This window comes from Camellia sinensis, chromosome 7 (assembly GCF_055761805.1).
Source record: "Camellia sinensis isolate YWXY chromosome 7, ASM5576180v1, whole genome shotgun sequence".
NCBI lineage: Eukaryota > Viridiplantae > Streptophyta > Magnoliopsida > Ericales > Theaceae > Camellia > Camellia sinensis.
In genome coordinates, this window is record NC_138967.1 from 145919115 (window position 1) to 145932020 (window position 12906).

Below are 12906 nucleotides of genomic sequence, written 5' to 3' on the forward strand. Positions count from 1 at the left end.
CGGTCTGCAAAACAGTAAAAGTACTGGATGCTGAAATTTTACGCGCGATGGTCGCTCGATGGTCGCTCGAGCGGAGCCCTGGACAAAGGTGCTCGCTCGAGCGGGGAATCCTTCGCTCGAGCGAGCAAGCCAAATCTGGAATTTCCAGATCTGCCTCCCAAGCTCAAACCAAGCATTCTACCATTCCAAACTCGACCTCTTGGGCCCAAATTCTGAAAAACATCATTAAATTCAATGTATAACAAGTTTCAAAGCTCAATTTATGAATTCAAGCCCCAAAGGTGAGTCAATTAAAACCACATTCAAACCCATTTTCAAGAACAACATTCAAACATGTCATGCATGAGTTTTAAACCAAATTGAAGCTCCAAAGCTTGCTCAAATGAGCTCATTTCTTTCCAAAACCAGATGAAAACATGGTCTATAACAACAATATGAGCATGCATGCACTAATGTCCATGTAATCAACCTCAAAATGCAACAATACCAACATGCATGCAAGAAATGATCTTCAATCCATCATTAATGAACCAAATCATAACTTAGCTCTACAAATTAACATGAATCATGCAAGAATGAACTCAAGAACAGCAACAAGAAGATGGATGTCCTACCTTAGTCTTGCAGAATTAGGAGTGAGGGAGCTCAAATATGCAGATACACTTCAATTACCAAGCAATTCTTCAAGTTTCCAAGGAATTCAAGGTGAATTCACTCTAACTCCCTACCTCCCTCTCTCTAGTCGGTGGTGTGCTCAAGATGAGCTGATGAAATGTGTATGTGTGAGCATAATGAGAATCAAAGATGATCCAAGTAGTGGGCCACTTAAGTGGCAAAAAGGTAATTAAGTCCAACTCTTTAATTAGCTTAATTTAATCTAATTTAATCATACCTAATCAATTTTCAGATACTTATACCATAAAATCACATTAAATATGAGGGTCACGGAACATCAATCGGTTTCTAGTTCGGCCGCCGATAAGGCCTTCAATTAGCAGTTTAAACATATAAACATGAACAGATAATCAGACAATCAAACAGATAGAATGCAATTAACTAACATATACTCAGTCAATTCAGTTTCAATTTCAGTCAGTCAGTTCAGTATTTCATTCAGTTCGATTATCAGTCAGTTATCAGTCATTATCAGTTTCGTTTAACAGTAATCGGTCAGTCATTAATCAGTAAACAGTATGAGGGTTGTTACAGAAGGCAATAAGATAATTCAATGTAATTTCATTGTTCAAATCGATGGTTCGATATTTAGATGGTTCAATGATTTGATCTATAAAACTCAAGTCTTCGTGATTATGGTCACTTAGCCCGTGATAAGACTCAGAACTACACATAGACCGGTGGTGAAGCCCCAAAAGAATTTAGTTTTGTGGGAGCCAGAAAAAAAAATATATTAGCTGATTGGGCTAACCCAAAAAAAGTCTGCCAAGGGGCCAATTGGTGGGCTTATTCGGCCCACTCCCCATCTATAAAATGAGGGCAGTTCAAGGAATGTAGGTATGTTCTCTCTGCCCTACACAGCACACAAACACTTCATTTCCTTAATCTTCTTTCGTTGGATTTGTAACTAACTTTATCATCAGAGTGTCTCCGGGTGGCAACCCCGGTTGAGTGGCGCCGACTATGTTCATCTTTGCAGAAATACTGGGGCAAAGCTTATCTCTTCGTTGGATCTCTACAATCCATGTGAGAGGATTTTCCTGGTCTCACAATTGGCGCCGTCTGTGGGAATCGACTACAAGAATTCAACAAAGGAGATGACAAACACCACACCCAAGATGCTCAGATCATCATTTCACGTTACTAGAAACAAGACCCACGGTTGATCCTATTCTTTTCCTCTTTGTTTAAAGTTATTTTTTAAATTTCAATCTTGCTGTCTATATGCATATACATGTACACAGATATATAGATATACATTTATGCTCATAGATTTGATCCAATATATATTGATGCTCATAGATTTGGTCCAAACATTTATTTAATATCGATCTCGACATTCTCTCTAGAAGAGTAGTCGGCTCATATTCGTTGTATTTATTTTTGAATTTTCATTCTCTCTCTAAAAGTAGGTTTCACACTTTTCTTGGTGATAACATCTTTTCGACATTACTAACAGAGTTTATCGACCAAATTCATGCATGGTCTATCCATTTATTTATTTATTCTTTGTTTCTCAAACTTATCTTAAAGTTAACATGCATGCACGTGTACCTATGCTACAAAAGTTAGTCTTCACTTTTTCTCTCTCTAGACTAAATTGACATAAATAAGGCCATGAGTTATTATCACAAGTAATTTAACATTTTTTACTCCATAATTTGTGAGAGTATGAGGCAATCTATAGTGTGACTTTTTTTCATAATTTTACTTCATCATTTTTTACATTTTATTGAGGCAATCTACATGGCTCGTGTTGAGGCCAAAAAAAAAAAAAAAACAACGAAGTAAACTGAGGCCATCTATACAGCTCATGTTGTTCGGCTAATATGTTGGCCGAGTAATTTCTTTTTTTCGACCGAGTAATTTCTTTTTTTTTTCCTCTTTGGTTCAGTTTACTTTTAAGTAGTTTACTTCTTGAGATTATGCGAACACATGTTGCATTTGACTGATTCACTCTCTTCGGCATGACTTTTTGCCCAAATAATTTTTGTTGTACATAAAGGAGGTTTGAAAGCTTTATCATCGGCCTCATACACAGAAAGTTCAGCACTTCAGAGAGACCGGCACCACAAAACTCGGCACTGCGCCTTAGTATAGCACCAGCACCTCAGCTTCATTGCTTGGCAGTTTAGTTCAGCATCAAAATTAACCATCTTGGCCAAGCCAACCTACTCCTCAGTAAAACTACCGCCGAAATCCATATGAAGTTCGAAAAATAATAACCATTGTCAATTGCCAAAAGAACGCTCAGATATCCACATTGCATTTTTTAATAAGCACATGCACGAATGATGACATGCTGCACTAGCATGATTGAAGGGAAACCCACTTCTAAAATGGAACCTCTATTCTTTTCTCTTTAAATAACTATTGTCCTCAGTATGATTTCTATATACATACATGCTTATAACCTTCAATTGAATTAAAAATTTTATGCTTTGCTAGAAGATGTTTATAGAGATAGAGTTCAGTACTCCACCATTTCTCTGATGGCTGACCAAGTGACATCAAAGAGAAAAAAATTCAAGAACTGCCGACCAAGCGTTTCGACAGGCTAAGAGACGCCGTCTAGTGTTTCGGCAAGCCAAGCGAAGTGTTGATCGACACCAACAGTTGGGTCAAGCTCGGCAAGCACCAAGAGAATGGCCATGGAAATCGAAGTATCACCAACACAAGTGATTAAATTAACTGACTGCAAAGCGGATTGACGGCACCATTGCCATGTGTACTCGAAGTTCATACACCATCGAGTTCATGAGTTTAAAAACAATGGAGTTGTTCGGCAATCCAACAAGGCTGTTCGGCAGCTCTTCTACCCTTCTCGGCATCACTATGCTCACCAAAAAGAATCTTAACCGGCTAACACTATTCCGCATTACTCGGCAATAGAGCAACATTATTTGGCTAACATTATTTGGAAAACATTTTCGGCAACATTATTCGGCTCATTGCTTACTCGACACTACTCGGCCATACATAGATATTCTCAGCAACCAACTACACAATATTGCCCAGCACTACTATCTTGGCATCGGCACAGAACTAGTATCTCGACTTGCCGAAGTCCATATTTGACAATGCTAGAGGACTCGCATCGACTCAAAGAGTCCAAACCCACCAACCCGCCGAGCCAAAAAGTAACCAAAGTCCGCTGAAAGTTGCGATACGAACCACATTTTCCGACAACTAAAATTTTTGAAGCTATCAAACTCAAGTTTTGACCATAACAGCGTGAAGTCCTCATTGAGACAAGTCCAATGCCACAAACCACATCAAAATTGAAGCTAAAACGAAGCCATACAGGCCAATCAAAGTTTGCATAGAAAGTGAACTGGTTCGCTGGAGAAGACGACCAACCAACCAATAGAGAAAGTATCCTGTGCTTCGTGGTTGAATTACACCCTGTTGATTTGAACTCTCTGTCACGATCCAAACCCGCCCCTTTCGGGTTTAGCGACGTAACCGGCCAATAATCCTGGGATTACCAAAGGCCTCTTAATAGAATAACAGAATATAAAGGGCTGCGGAAGCAATTATACAAAATACAAGGTCCATTGAGTTGCGAAAACATGCGTGAGACAAATAAGTTTTAAACTTATATAATGTCAAACTTCCATAAGACTTGTATCACCATACATAATGTCATGAGGGACTTAGCCCAGCGTGCAGATAAGCAAAACAACCAACAAAAACATCTTCATGAGGTTCACAGAACTTGACTTCTCAAAAGAAACCTCCTCGGGAGACACAGTGGTTGGCTAAATCGAAAACACTCCAGGCAGCAACTTAGGCCTGGTCACGCGCCTGCTCATCTACATACATAATATAAATAGTGAGCGGAAGCCCAGTGAATAATAACAGAATAAAGGGGTTTAAATGAATGATGTCCATAACAGATTCAAAAATCAAAGTTCATATTAGAAACAGATTTATATTCATATTCTTGTTCGAATCATATATAGAAATCAAAGTTCATGCTTAATCATACATGATACATCCATTAGCGTTATCATGCTTGTCAGTTCCATTAAGGAACCGCTGGTACCGGGAAATTTGTGATATACTTGAGTCGCGGTATTATTACCCTCGGGAAAAGGCCTTGAGACCATGGTATTATTACCCCCGGGCAAGGGCCTTGTAATTATAGGCCACTTTATTATTACCCCTAAACAAGGGCCTTGTGCTAAGGATGTCACGAATACATTTCAGAAATTTGGACAATCATTCATCCATATAAAACATCGCATTTCAGAAAATTGATCATTTCATAGCATTAGAAAATAATTGAAGTTAAACATAATTTTACAGAGTTATTACTCACAGATGGCTCCACTTGCGGAACAAACAAATTAGATAACTTGTGGCGTGTGACCTACACATACATACAACAAAAACACACAATGAAACACATACTCGATTGGTACTTAACTTCTTTCACTTCGTTCTTAGTGTTTTTCTAGGTCTTAACCTCTTATTGAGTCTTAATCATGGCCTAAGAATGCCTAGGATGCAATGTGGATGCGAAAATGCACTTTAACACATTTAACAAAACTTGCTGGAAACAGGGGTCACGCTTAAGCGCAACTTCCCTCGCTTGAGTGGACCTGCAAACATGTGAGGGATCGCTCGAGCGCAGATTCCCTCGCTCGAGTGGTCTATAAATTCTGCAAAAGTACTGGTTGTGTGAAATCTCCGCTCGAAGGTCGCTCGAGCATGAGACTGAGGTCCCCGCTCGAACTCAACTTCCGTCGATCGAGCGGTCTACAAAATGTGTAAACTTCTAGGGGTTTGCATTTCATGCTTGAGCGAACTTTTGGTCGCTCGAGTGGAAGTGTAAGATCAAACTTGTCGCTCAAGCATATAGTCAGTCGCTTGAGCGGAAGTACAGAATCTGGAATTTCCAAATTGCACTCCCAAGCTCCAAACTCGAATCACACACCTTAAAACTCATCTTTTTGGGCCAAAATTCTAGAAAACATTTAGAAACTTGTAAAATACCATGATTTGAAGATCATTTCACTAAATCAAGGCCCCAAAGCATGTTAATTTATCAAAACTCCAACTTGAAATTTATGAATATGCCATGAACATGGCATGCATGAATTACTTTGAGCTTAGGTTTTCCAAAACATCATCAATGAAGGTCAAATGGCAAGAAATGTGATGGATTCTCAAAACCAAGTCAAGATAGATACATGCATGTGAAAAATTCTTTAGAAATCTACTCAAAATATCATGACATATGCATGCATGCATGTAATGATCCTCCTTTATAATTCATTAACTCATCTCTTGCATCACTTAGCTAAATTCTCAAGAATTCTTGTATTAAAGTCTTGATTACTAAGTTTAAGGACAATTCTTACCTAGAGTCTTAATTGCACAAGTGTAGAAGTTTCACCTCCCAATTCTCTTAAATTCTCCAACTATTCCTAGCAATTCTCCCATCTCCTAGCTTTGATCTCAATTTCCTTCCTTCTCTCACTCTCTCTCACGTTTTTGACATCAAGAATGAAGATATAAGAGTGTGTGAAAGTGTAACTTATGCCTTATATAGGCTTAGTTAATAGTATAATTAAATTGTTGATCAAACTAATCAACTAGACATTAAATTATTCTAATTTAATTGTTCCGAATCAAATTTTAATTAAACCTACCATAATGTTATAGAAATTTTAAATAGCACATAAATCAAGTCAATTTCATAATCAGATGCCGATAAGGCCTTCAATTCGCAGAACGAAGTAGAAATACAAACAAATATTTCTACGATAAACAGATATAAGCACAATAATGCGACACACACACATGCAATTAATTCAGAATTACTGATTAGGCATATTTAATCATGAATTAATGTTAATTAGAGGTCAGGATTGTTACAGTTTGCCCCCCTTAAAGAGTTTGGTCCTCCAAACTCGAATTACCTTCGGTCTGTAAGAATATCGGATCCAGAGGAAACAATTCAGGGTATCTCTTCATCATATCTTCTTCCATTTCCCAAGTTGCATAAGTCCCTCCGTGGTTTTGCCAATCAACCTTCACTAATGGTATTTCTTTGTTCCTCAATCTCTTGATTCTGCGATTTACCACCTGAATTGGCATTTCTTCATACGTATAGTCATCTTTCAAAAGCACTTGAGTTGGTTCAATGACATGTAACGGATCTCTCAAATAATCCCGAAGCATAGATACATGAAAAACATTGTGCATATGTTCTATGATTGGCGGTAAGGCTACCCGATATGTCACCGGGTTGATTTTCTCAAGAACTTCATATGGCCCAATATATCTCGGTGCCAACTTGCCTTTTACCCCAAACCGCATTTGCCCTTTCATAGGAGTCACTTTGATAAACGCATGATCTCCGACTTCATAATCTCAATCTCTTCTTCGGACATCCGCGTAACTCTTTTAGCGGCTTTGTGCAGTTTTCAATCTCTGTTGAATTACTTTCACAATTTCAGTTGTTTCTTATACCAGTTCCGGTCCTAACAAAGGTCTATCACCTACTTCAGTCCAACAGATCGGATATCGACATTTCCTTCCATACAGAGCTTCATAAGGAGCCATCCTAATACTTGAGTGATAGCTATTATTATACACAAATTCAGCCAATGGTAAGTAGGTCTCCCAATTGCCTTGGAAATCTAGGGCGCACATTCTAAGCATATCCTTTAGAGTCTGATTGGTTCATTCAGATTGGTTATCTGTCTGTGGGTGGTAAGCACTACTTAATCGCAATTCAATTCCCAAAGCCTGTCGTAAACTCTGCCAAAATCTTGATGTAAACTTTGAATCTCTGTTAGATACAATAGATATTGGTACACCATGTAGTTTCACAATCTCATTCATATAAACGTTAGCCAACTTGTCTGCGTTATAAATAGTTTTAACATGCAAAAAATGGGCAGACTTAGTTAAACGGTCAACAATAACCCAAATAGAGTCCATACCTCGAGAAGAGCGAGGTAGCCCGATAATGAAATCCATGGTAATATGCTCCAATTTCCATTCCGGTATTGGAAGCGGTTGAAGCAATCCAGTGGGTCGTTCATGTTCAGCTTTAACTTGTTGGCAATGCAAGTATTTAGCCACGTAGTCAGCAATACTTTTCTTCATTCCAGGCCACCAAAAATTTTGTTTCATGTCATGGTACATCTTCGTATTCCTCGGATGCATAGCAAATTTTAAATTGTGAACCTCAGTCATAACACGTTTCCTTAAATCAGAACAATTTGGCACACAAAGTCTATTCTGAAATTTTAACACAGCATGGTCAATCATGAACCCGGACCTCGGTTTTGAGTCAATTTCATCAAAAAATTTCTTCAAGAACTCATCTTCATGTTGTTTCTCTTTAATCTCTTCAATGAGTGCAGGTTGAGCAGAAATGGCGGCTAAGATCCCGCCTTGTTCATGCAGTACAATTTCAATCTCATTATTTTCTAGATCATATTTTAACTCCTTCTGACCGGTGAGTAAGCATGACAAATTACCCATGGATTTCCTGCTCAAGGCATCTGCAACGATGTTGGCTTTTCCCGAATGGTACAAGATTTGCAAGTCGTAATCCTTGATTAACTCAAGCTATCGTCTCTATCTCATGTTTAGTTCCTTTTGGGTGAAGAAATATTTGAGGCTTTTATGATCAGTGTACACTTCACAAGTCACGCTGCCAAATTTTCAAAGCAAATACCACAGCCGCTAATTCAAGGTCGTGGGTTGGATAGTTCTTTTCATGAGGGCGAAGTTGTCAAGAAGCATAAACAATCACTTTTCCATTTTGCATTAACACACCCCAAGCCTTTGTAGGAAGCATCATTGTAAATTTGAAACCCATCAGTACCATTAGGCAAAGTCAAAATTGGTGCAGTTACTAACCTGGTCTTTAACTCTTGGAAGGCAGTCTCTCTTTGACCAGTCCAAGCAAATGGTGTAGCTTTTTGTGTCAATTGACTGAGTGGCAAAACAAGTTTGGAAAATCTTTTACAAATCTACGATAATAGCCTGCAAGTCCTAGAAAACTTCGAACTTCTGATACATTTGTCGGTCTAGGCCAGTCTACAATAGCTTCAATTTTCTGTGGGTCAACGGAGATGCCATCCTTGTTCATTATATGCCCCAGAAATGTCACGCTGTCAAGCCAAAATTCACATTTGAAATTTTTTGCATATAACTTCTTTTCCCTTAAGGTCTGTAAAGCAACTCTTAGATGATTTTCATGTCCTTCCCTATTTTTAGAATAAATCAATATATCATTGATGAACACAACAATAAACTCATCAAGGAATTGTTTGAACACTCTATTCATTAAGTCCATGAACGTTGCAAGTGCATTAGTTACCCCAAATGGCATGACTAAGAATTCATAATGTCCGTATCTAGTTCGGAAAGTGATTTTCTCAATGTCTTCTGCTTTCACCTTTAGCTGGTGATATCCAGATCTAAGATCTATCTTAGAGAACACTTGTGCTCCTTGAAGTTGATCAAACAAGTCATCTATTCGGGGTAGTGGGTACTTGTTCTTGATAGTTACTTTGTTCAATTCACGATAGTCAATACATAGCCTCAAAGACCCATTTTTCTTCTTGACAAATAACACTGGAGCACCCCAAGGTGAAGTGCTTGGGCGAATAAACTTCTTGTCTAACAGTTCCTGAAGTTGAGTTTTCAGTTCTTTCAATTCAGAAGTGGACATTCTGTATGGGGTTTTAGAAATTGGTTGCATCCTGAGTACTACATCAATGGTGAACTCAATTTCCCTATCAATTATCTCCCCAGGTAGGTCAGTAGGAAATACATCAGGAAATTCACAGGCCACGAAAATATTTTCCACACTATCTCTATTTGGAGACACAGTCAACACACAACACAAGTAGTCCTGACAACCTTTCCTTAACAATTTCCTAGTTTTTATAAATGAAATCAAGTATGGTGGAGGAACTACCCCATTTCCAGTAAAAACAAACTCAAGGATGCCAGGTGGTCTAAACACAACATATTTACTTACATAGTCGATGGTGGCACAGTATTTAGTCAACCAATCCATACCCAAAATACAATCAAAATAATCAATGTTCAAGGGCAGCAAATCAACATACAATGTCATATCACCAATCATAATATCACATGGCGGATAAACATAAGCACATATCATAGAACCCCTAGATGGTGTAGATACAGATAGTAAACAGTTCATAGGTTCTAACGATCTAGTTAATTTCTGAGAAACAGCATGCGATACAAATGAATGCGTAGAACCAGAATCAAACAGCACATAGGCATTCTGAGCACAAATAGAGATTATACCTGACACCACTTACTCAGTATTCTGTACATCCCCAGGTACTAATACAAAAACATGGCCTTGTCTCAAGGTTTCTTCCCTAGTATTGGCTCTCACATTCGTTCTTGGTGCAGGAGCATATTCGACTGAACTTGCCGCAGGAGGGGTAGTCGTGTCGAGTCTTATCGAACAATCTCTAATCATGTGGCCTGTCTTACCACATTGAAAACAAGCACCAGATGCACGGTGACACGTGTCCTTCTGCTTCCTTCTGCATTCTGGACAAACTGGCATAGACCCACTGCTTTGGCTTGAACTACTTGAAGATCTAGTATTTTGCTTTTTGCCTGCAAAGGATGAGCGGCCCTTCCGAAACTTGGATCTAGATCTTTTGCCTCTCCATTCAATTGTTGGGGCATTGGTCTGTTTCTTTCTTGCTAGTATGGCCTTTGCCATCAATGCCCTATCAAGTACTTTCGCATAAGTCAACAATTTCAATACACTCACTTGATCATACACGTCCAGGTCTAAGTCCCCTTCAAATTTTTGAGCCTTCTTATAATCTGTGTCGACCATATGAGGAGCAAATTTGGCCAACTCAGTAAACTTAGCCTCATACTCGGTTACGGACATCCTGCCTTGCTTTAATTCTTGGAAGTCAAAAACTTTCCGATCCCGAAGATACTGAGGAAAATACTTGTTGTTGAAGATCTCATTAAATTGAGCCCAGGTCATATTCCCATTACTATTTTGGATTAATAACCACCATCTCCGAGCTTCATCTTTAAGAGTGTAGGTGGCCAATAAAACATTTTGAGTCTCAGTACAGGGAAACACTTCAAATAACTTCTCCATTTCAAGTAACCATGTCTCCGCTTTCAACGATTCAATACCGCCTAAGAAAGTTGGCGATTTCATCTTCATGAATTTCTGAGTTAGGTTGATGATGTCATTATTATCTAACTCAACTTGGACCAGAGAAGGCAGAAGAGGCGTTGGTTGCTGTCTTTGTTGCTGTGTTATTGCTTCAGTTAGAGCGGTAATCATTTGTTCCATTCAACTCATGCGAGCCTCTAAGGATTCACTTGTATCATTACTTCTCGCATTCTCCATTAGCTATAGGTAAACAAAACAATAATAAACATAGGCGAGTAATTCCTTTCACAATGTTCAGAATATTCAGTTTCAGTTCATTTGTTTCCTTTATGTGAGGTCAAGTTGAATTCATGTTCAGATCTAGTTGTCACAATAATCAACTCATACACTCACACATGCACATGAAATGTCCCTACTTCATTTCTAGGACACCCTATAGCTCATATGGACTCATGTGTGCGGTATAACATGTGCTTTGATACCACTCTATCACGACCCAAGCCCGCTCCTTTTGGGTTTAGCGACGTAACCGGCTAGTAATCCTAGGATTACCAAAAGGCCTCTTAATAGAATAACAGAATATAAGGGGTTGCGGAAGCAATTATACAAAATACAAGGTCCATTGAGCTGCGAAAATATACACGAGACAAATAAGTTTTAAACTTATATAATGTCAAACTTCCATACGACTTGTATCACCATACATAATGTCATGAGTGTGCATTGTAATCTTCCTGATTAATTGCATGACCAAAGTTGTATTTGGATCATGAATTTAGATAGGAATTTGAAAATTAAAAAAAGTAGTATTGGATATTTTAAATGATCATATAGTATTGGATAAAAATACATTTTATCATCCATAAATTAAAACTATGCATTTGGTGTTTGCATTAGTTCTACAAATATCAAAATTTAGGGTAAAGTTTTTGTCAAATTGGTGAAATTATTCTGTTAATGATTTAGATGGGAGGTTTGAAATTTGGCTAATGAGTCAAATGTAATTTTGATGATTAAATTGACAAAATTAAAATTATGAAGCTTAAAGTGGTGCAAAATGAAGACGTTTAGATATAATATTTAGGTATACTAAATGTAAAATTATAGTAAAATATCAAATAATTATTGCACTTTATTTGGGGTATCAAGATTTTTATAACATACATGAATGCTTTAAAAAAAAAATTGCAAAGAGATCAAAAAAGAAATTCACCAAAAAAACCTTTCGTTTTTCCTCTTCCTCTTTTCTTTTCCCTACAACCCTAACAAGCTAACAATTCCTTCCACACCATTGCAAGCCCCTCCCCTACCACCATCTTCAGCTGCCAACACCTCCTTTCACCTTTTTCTGCACTCTCCCACCCATTCCAACATCATTAAACATATTTTCTCTCCACACATGGCAACATCCCCTACTCTTTGTCGCTCATTCCTAGCTCTCTCTTTTTTTGCCTTATTTACCTCAATATCCACAAACTCGTCTCCTCTCTACAAATGGCGACATCATCCCCCACCCTTCGTCATCCATTCTTGTCATGCCTAAAGCCCCGTGATAACGCCGCACACCCATACAATTGATTATGCAAGGCTAAGAGTCCAATCAAATAAACCATCAAAATAAAATACTCAAAATAAATCTTTAATTATCATAATGCCAAAATCTATAAATAATAAACAATCTTTATCATATGAAATTGTCCACCAAGTTCACTAATATAATCAACTAACAAAATAATAATCCAAAGTAATTTAAAATAACATTTATACTCTCGACACTCCCACAAGTAAAACCCCGTGCAGCTACTCCTTAGAATTTGAAAAAAAAATAAAGAAGGGTAACCTAGGCAGTCTAGTAAATAACCAACTATCAAGGCTAGCTCAATCAAGTAAATAAAGAAAATAAGCGATAACCAATAAATGTATTTTTGCTACAATTCAATAAGTGAACAATTATTTTGCAAAATAGTTTCATAGCTGAAAATAAATACATTATAGTTAAGAAGACAATAAGTTAATTGAAAGTAATTTCATTGTTCAAATAGATGGTTCGATGATTCGATTCA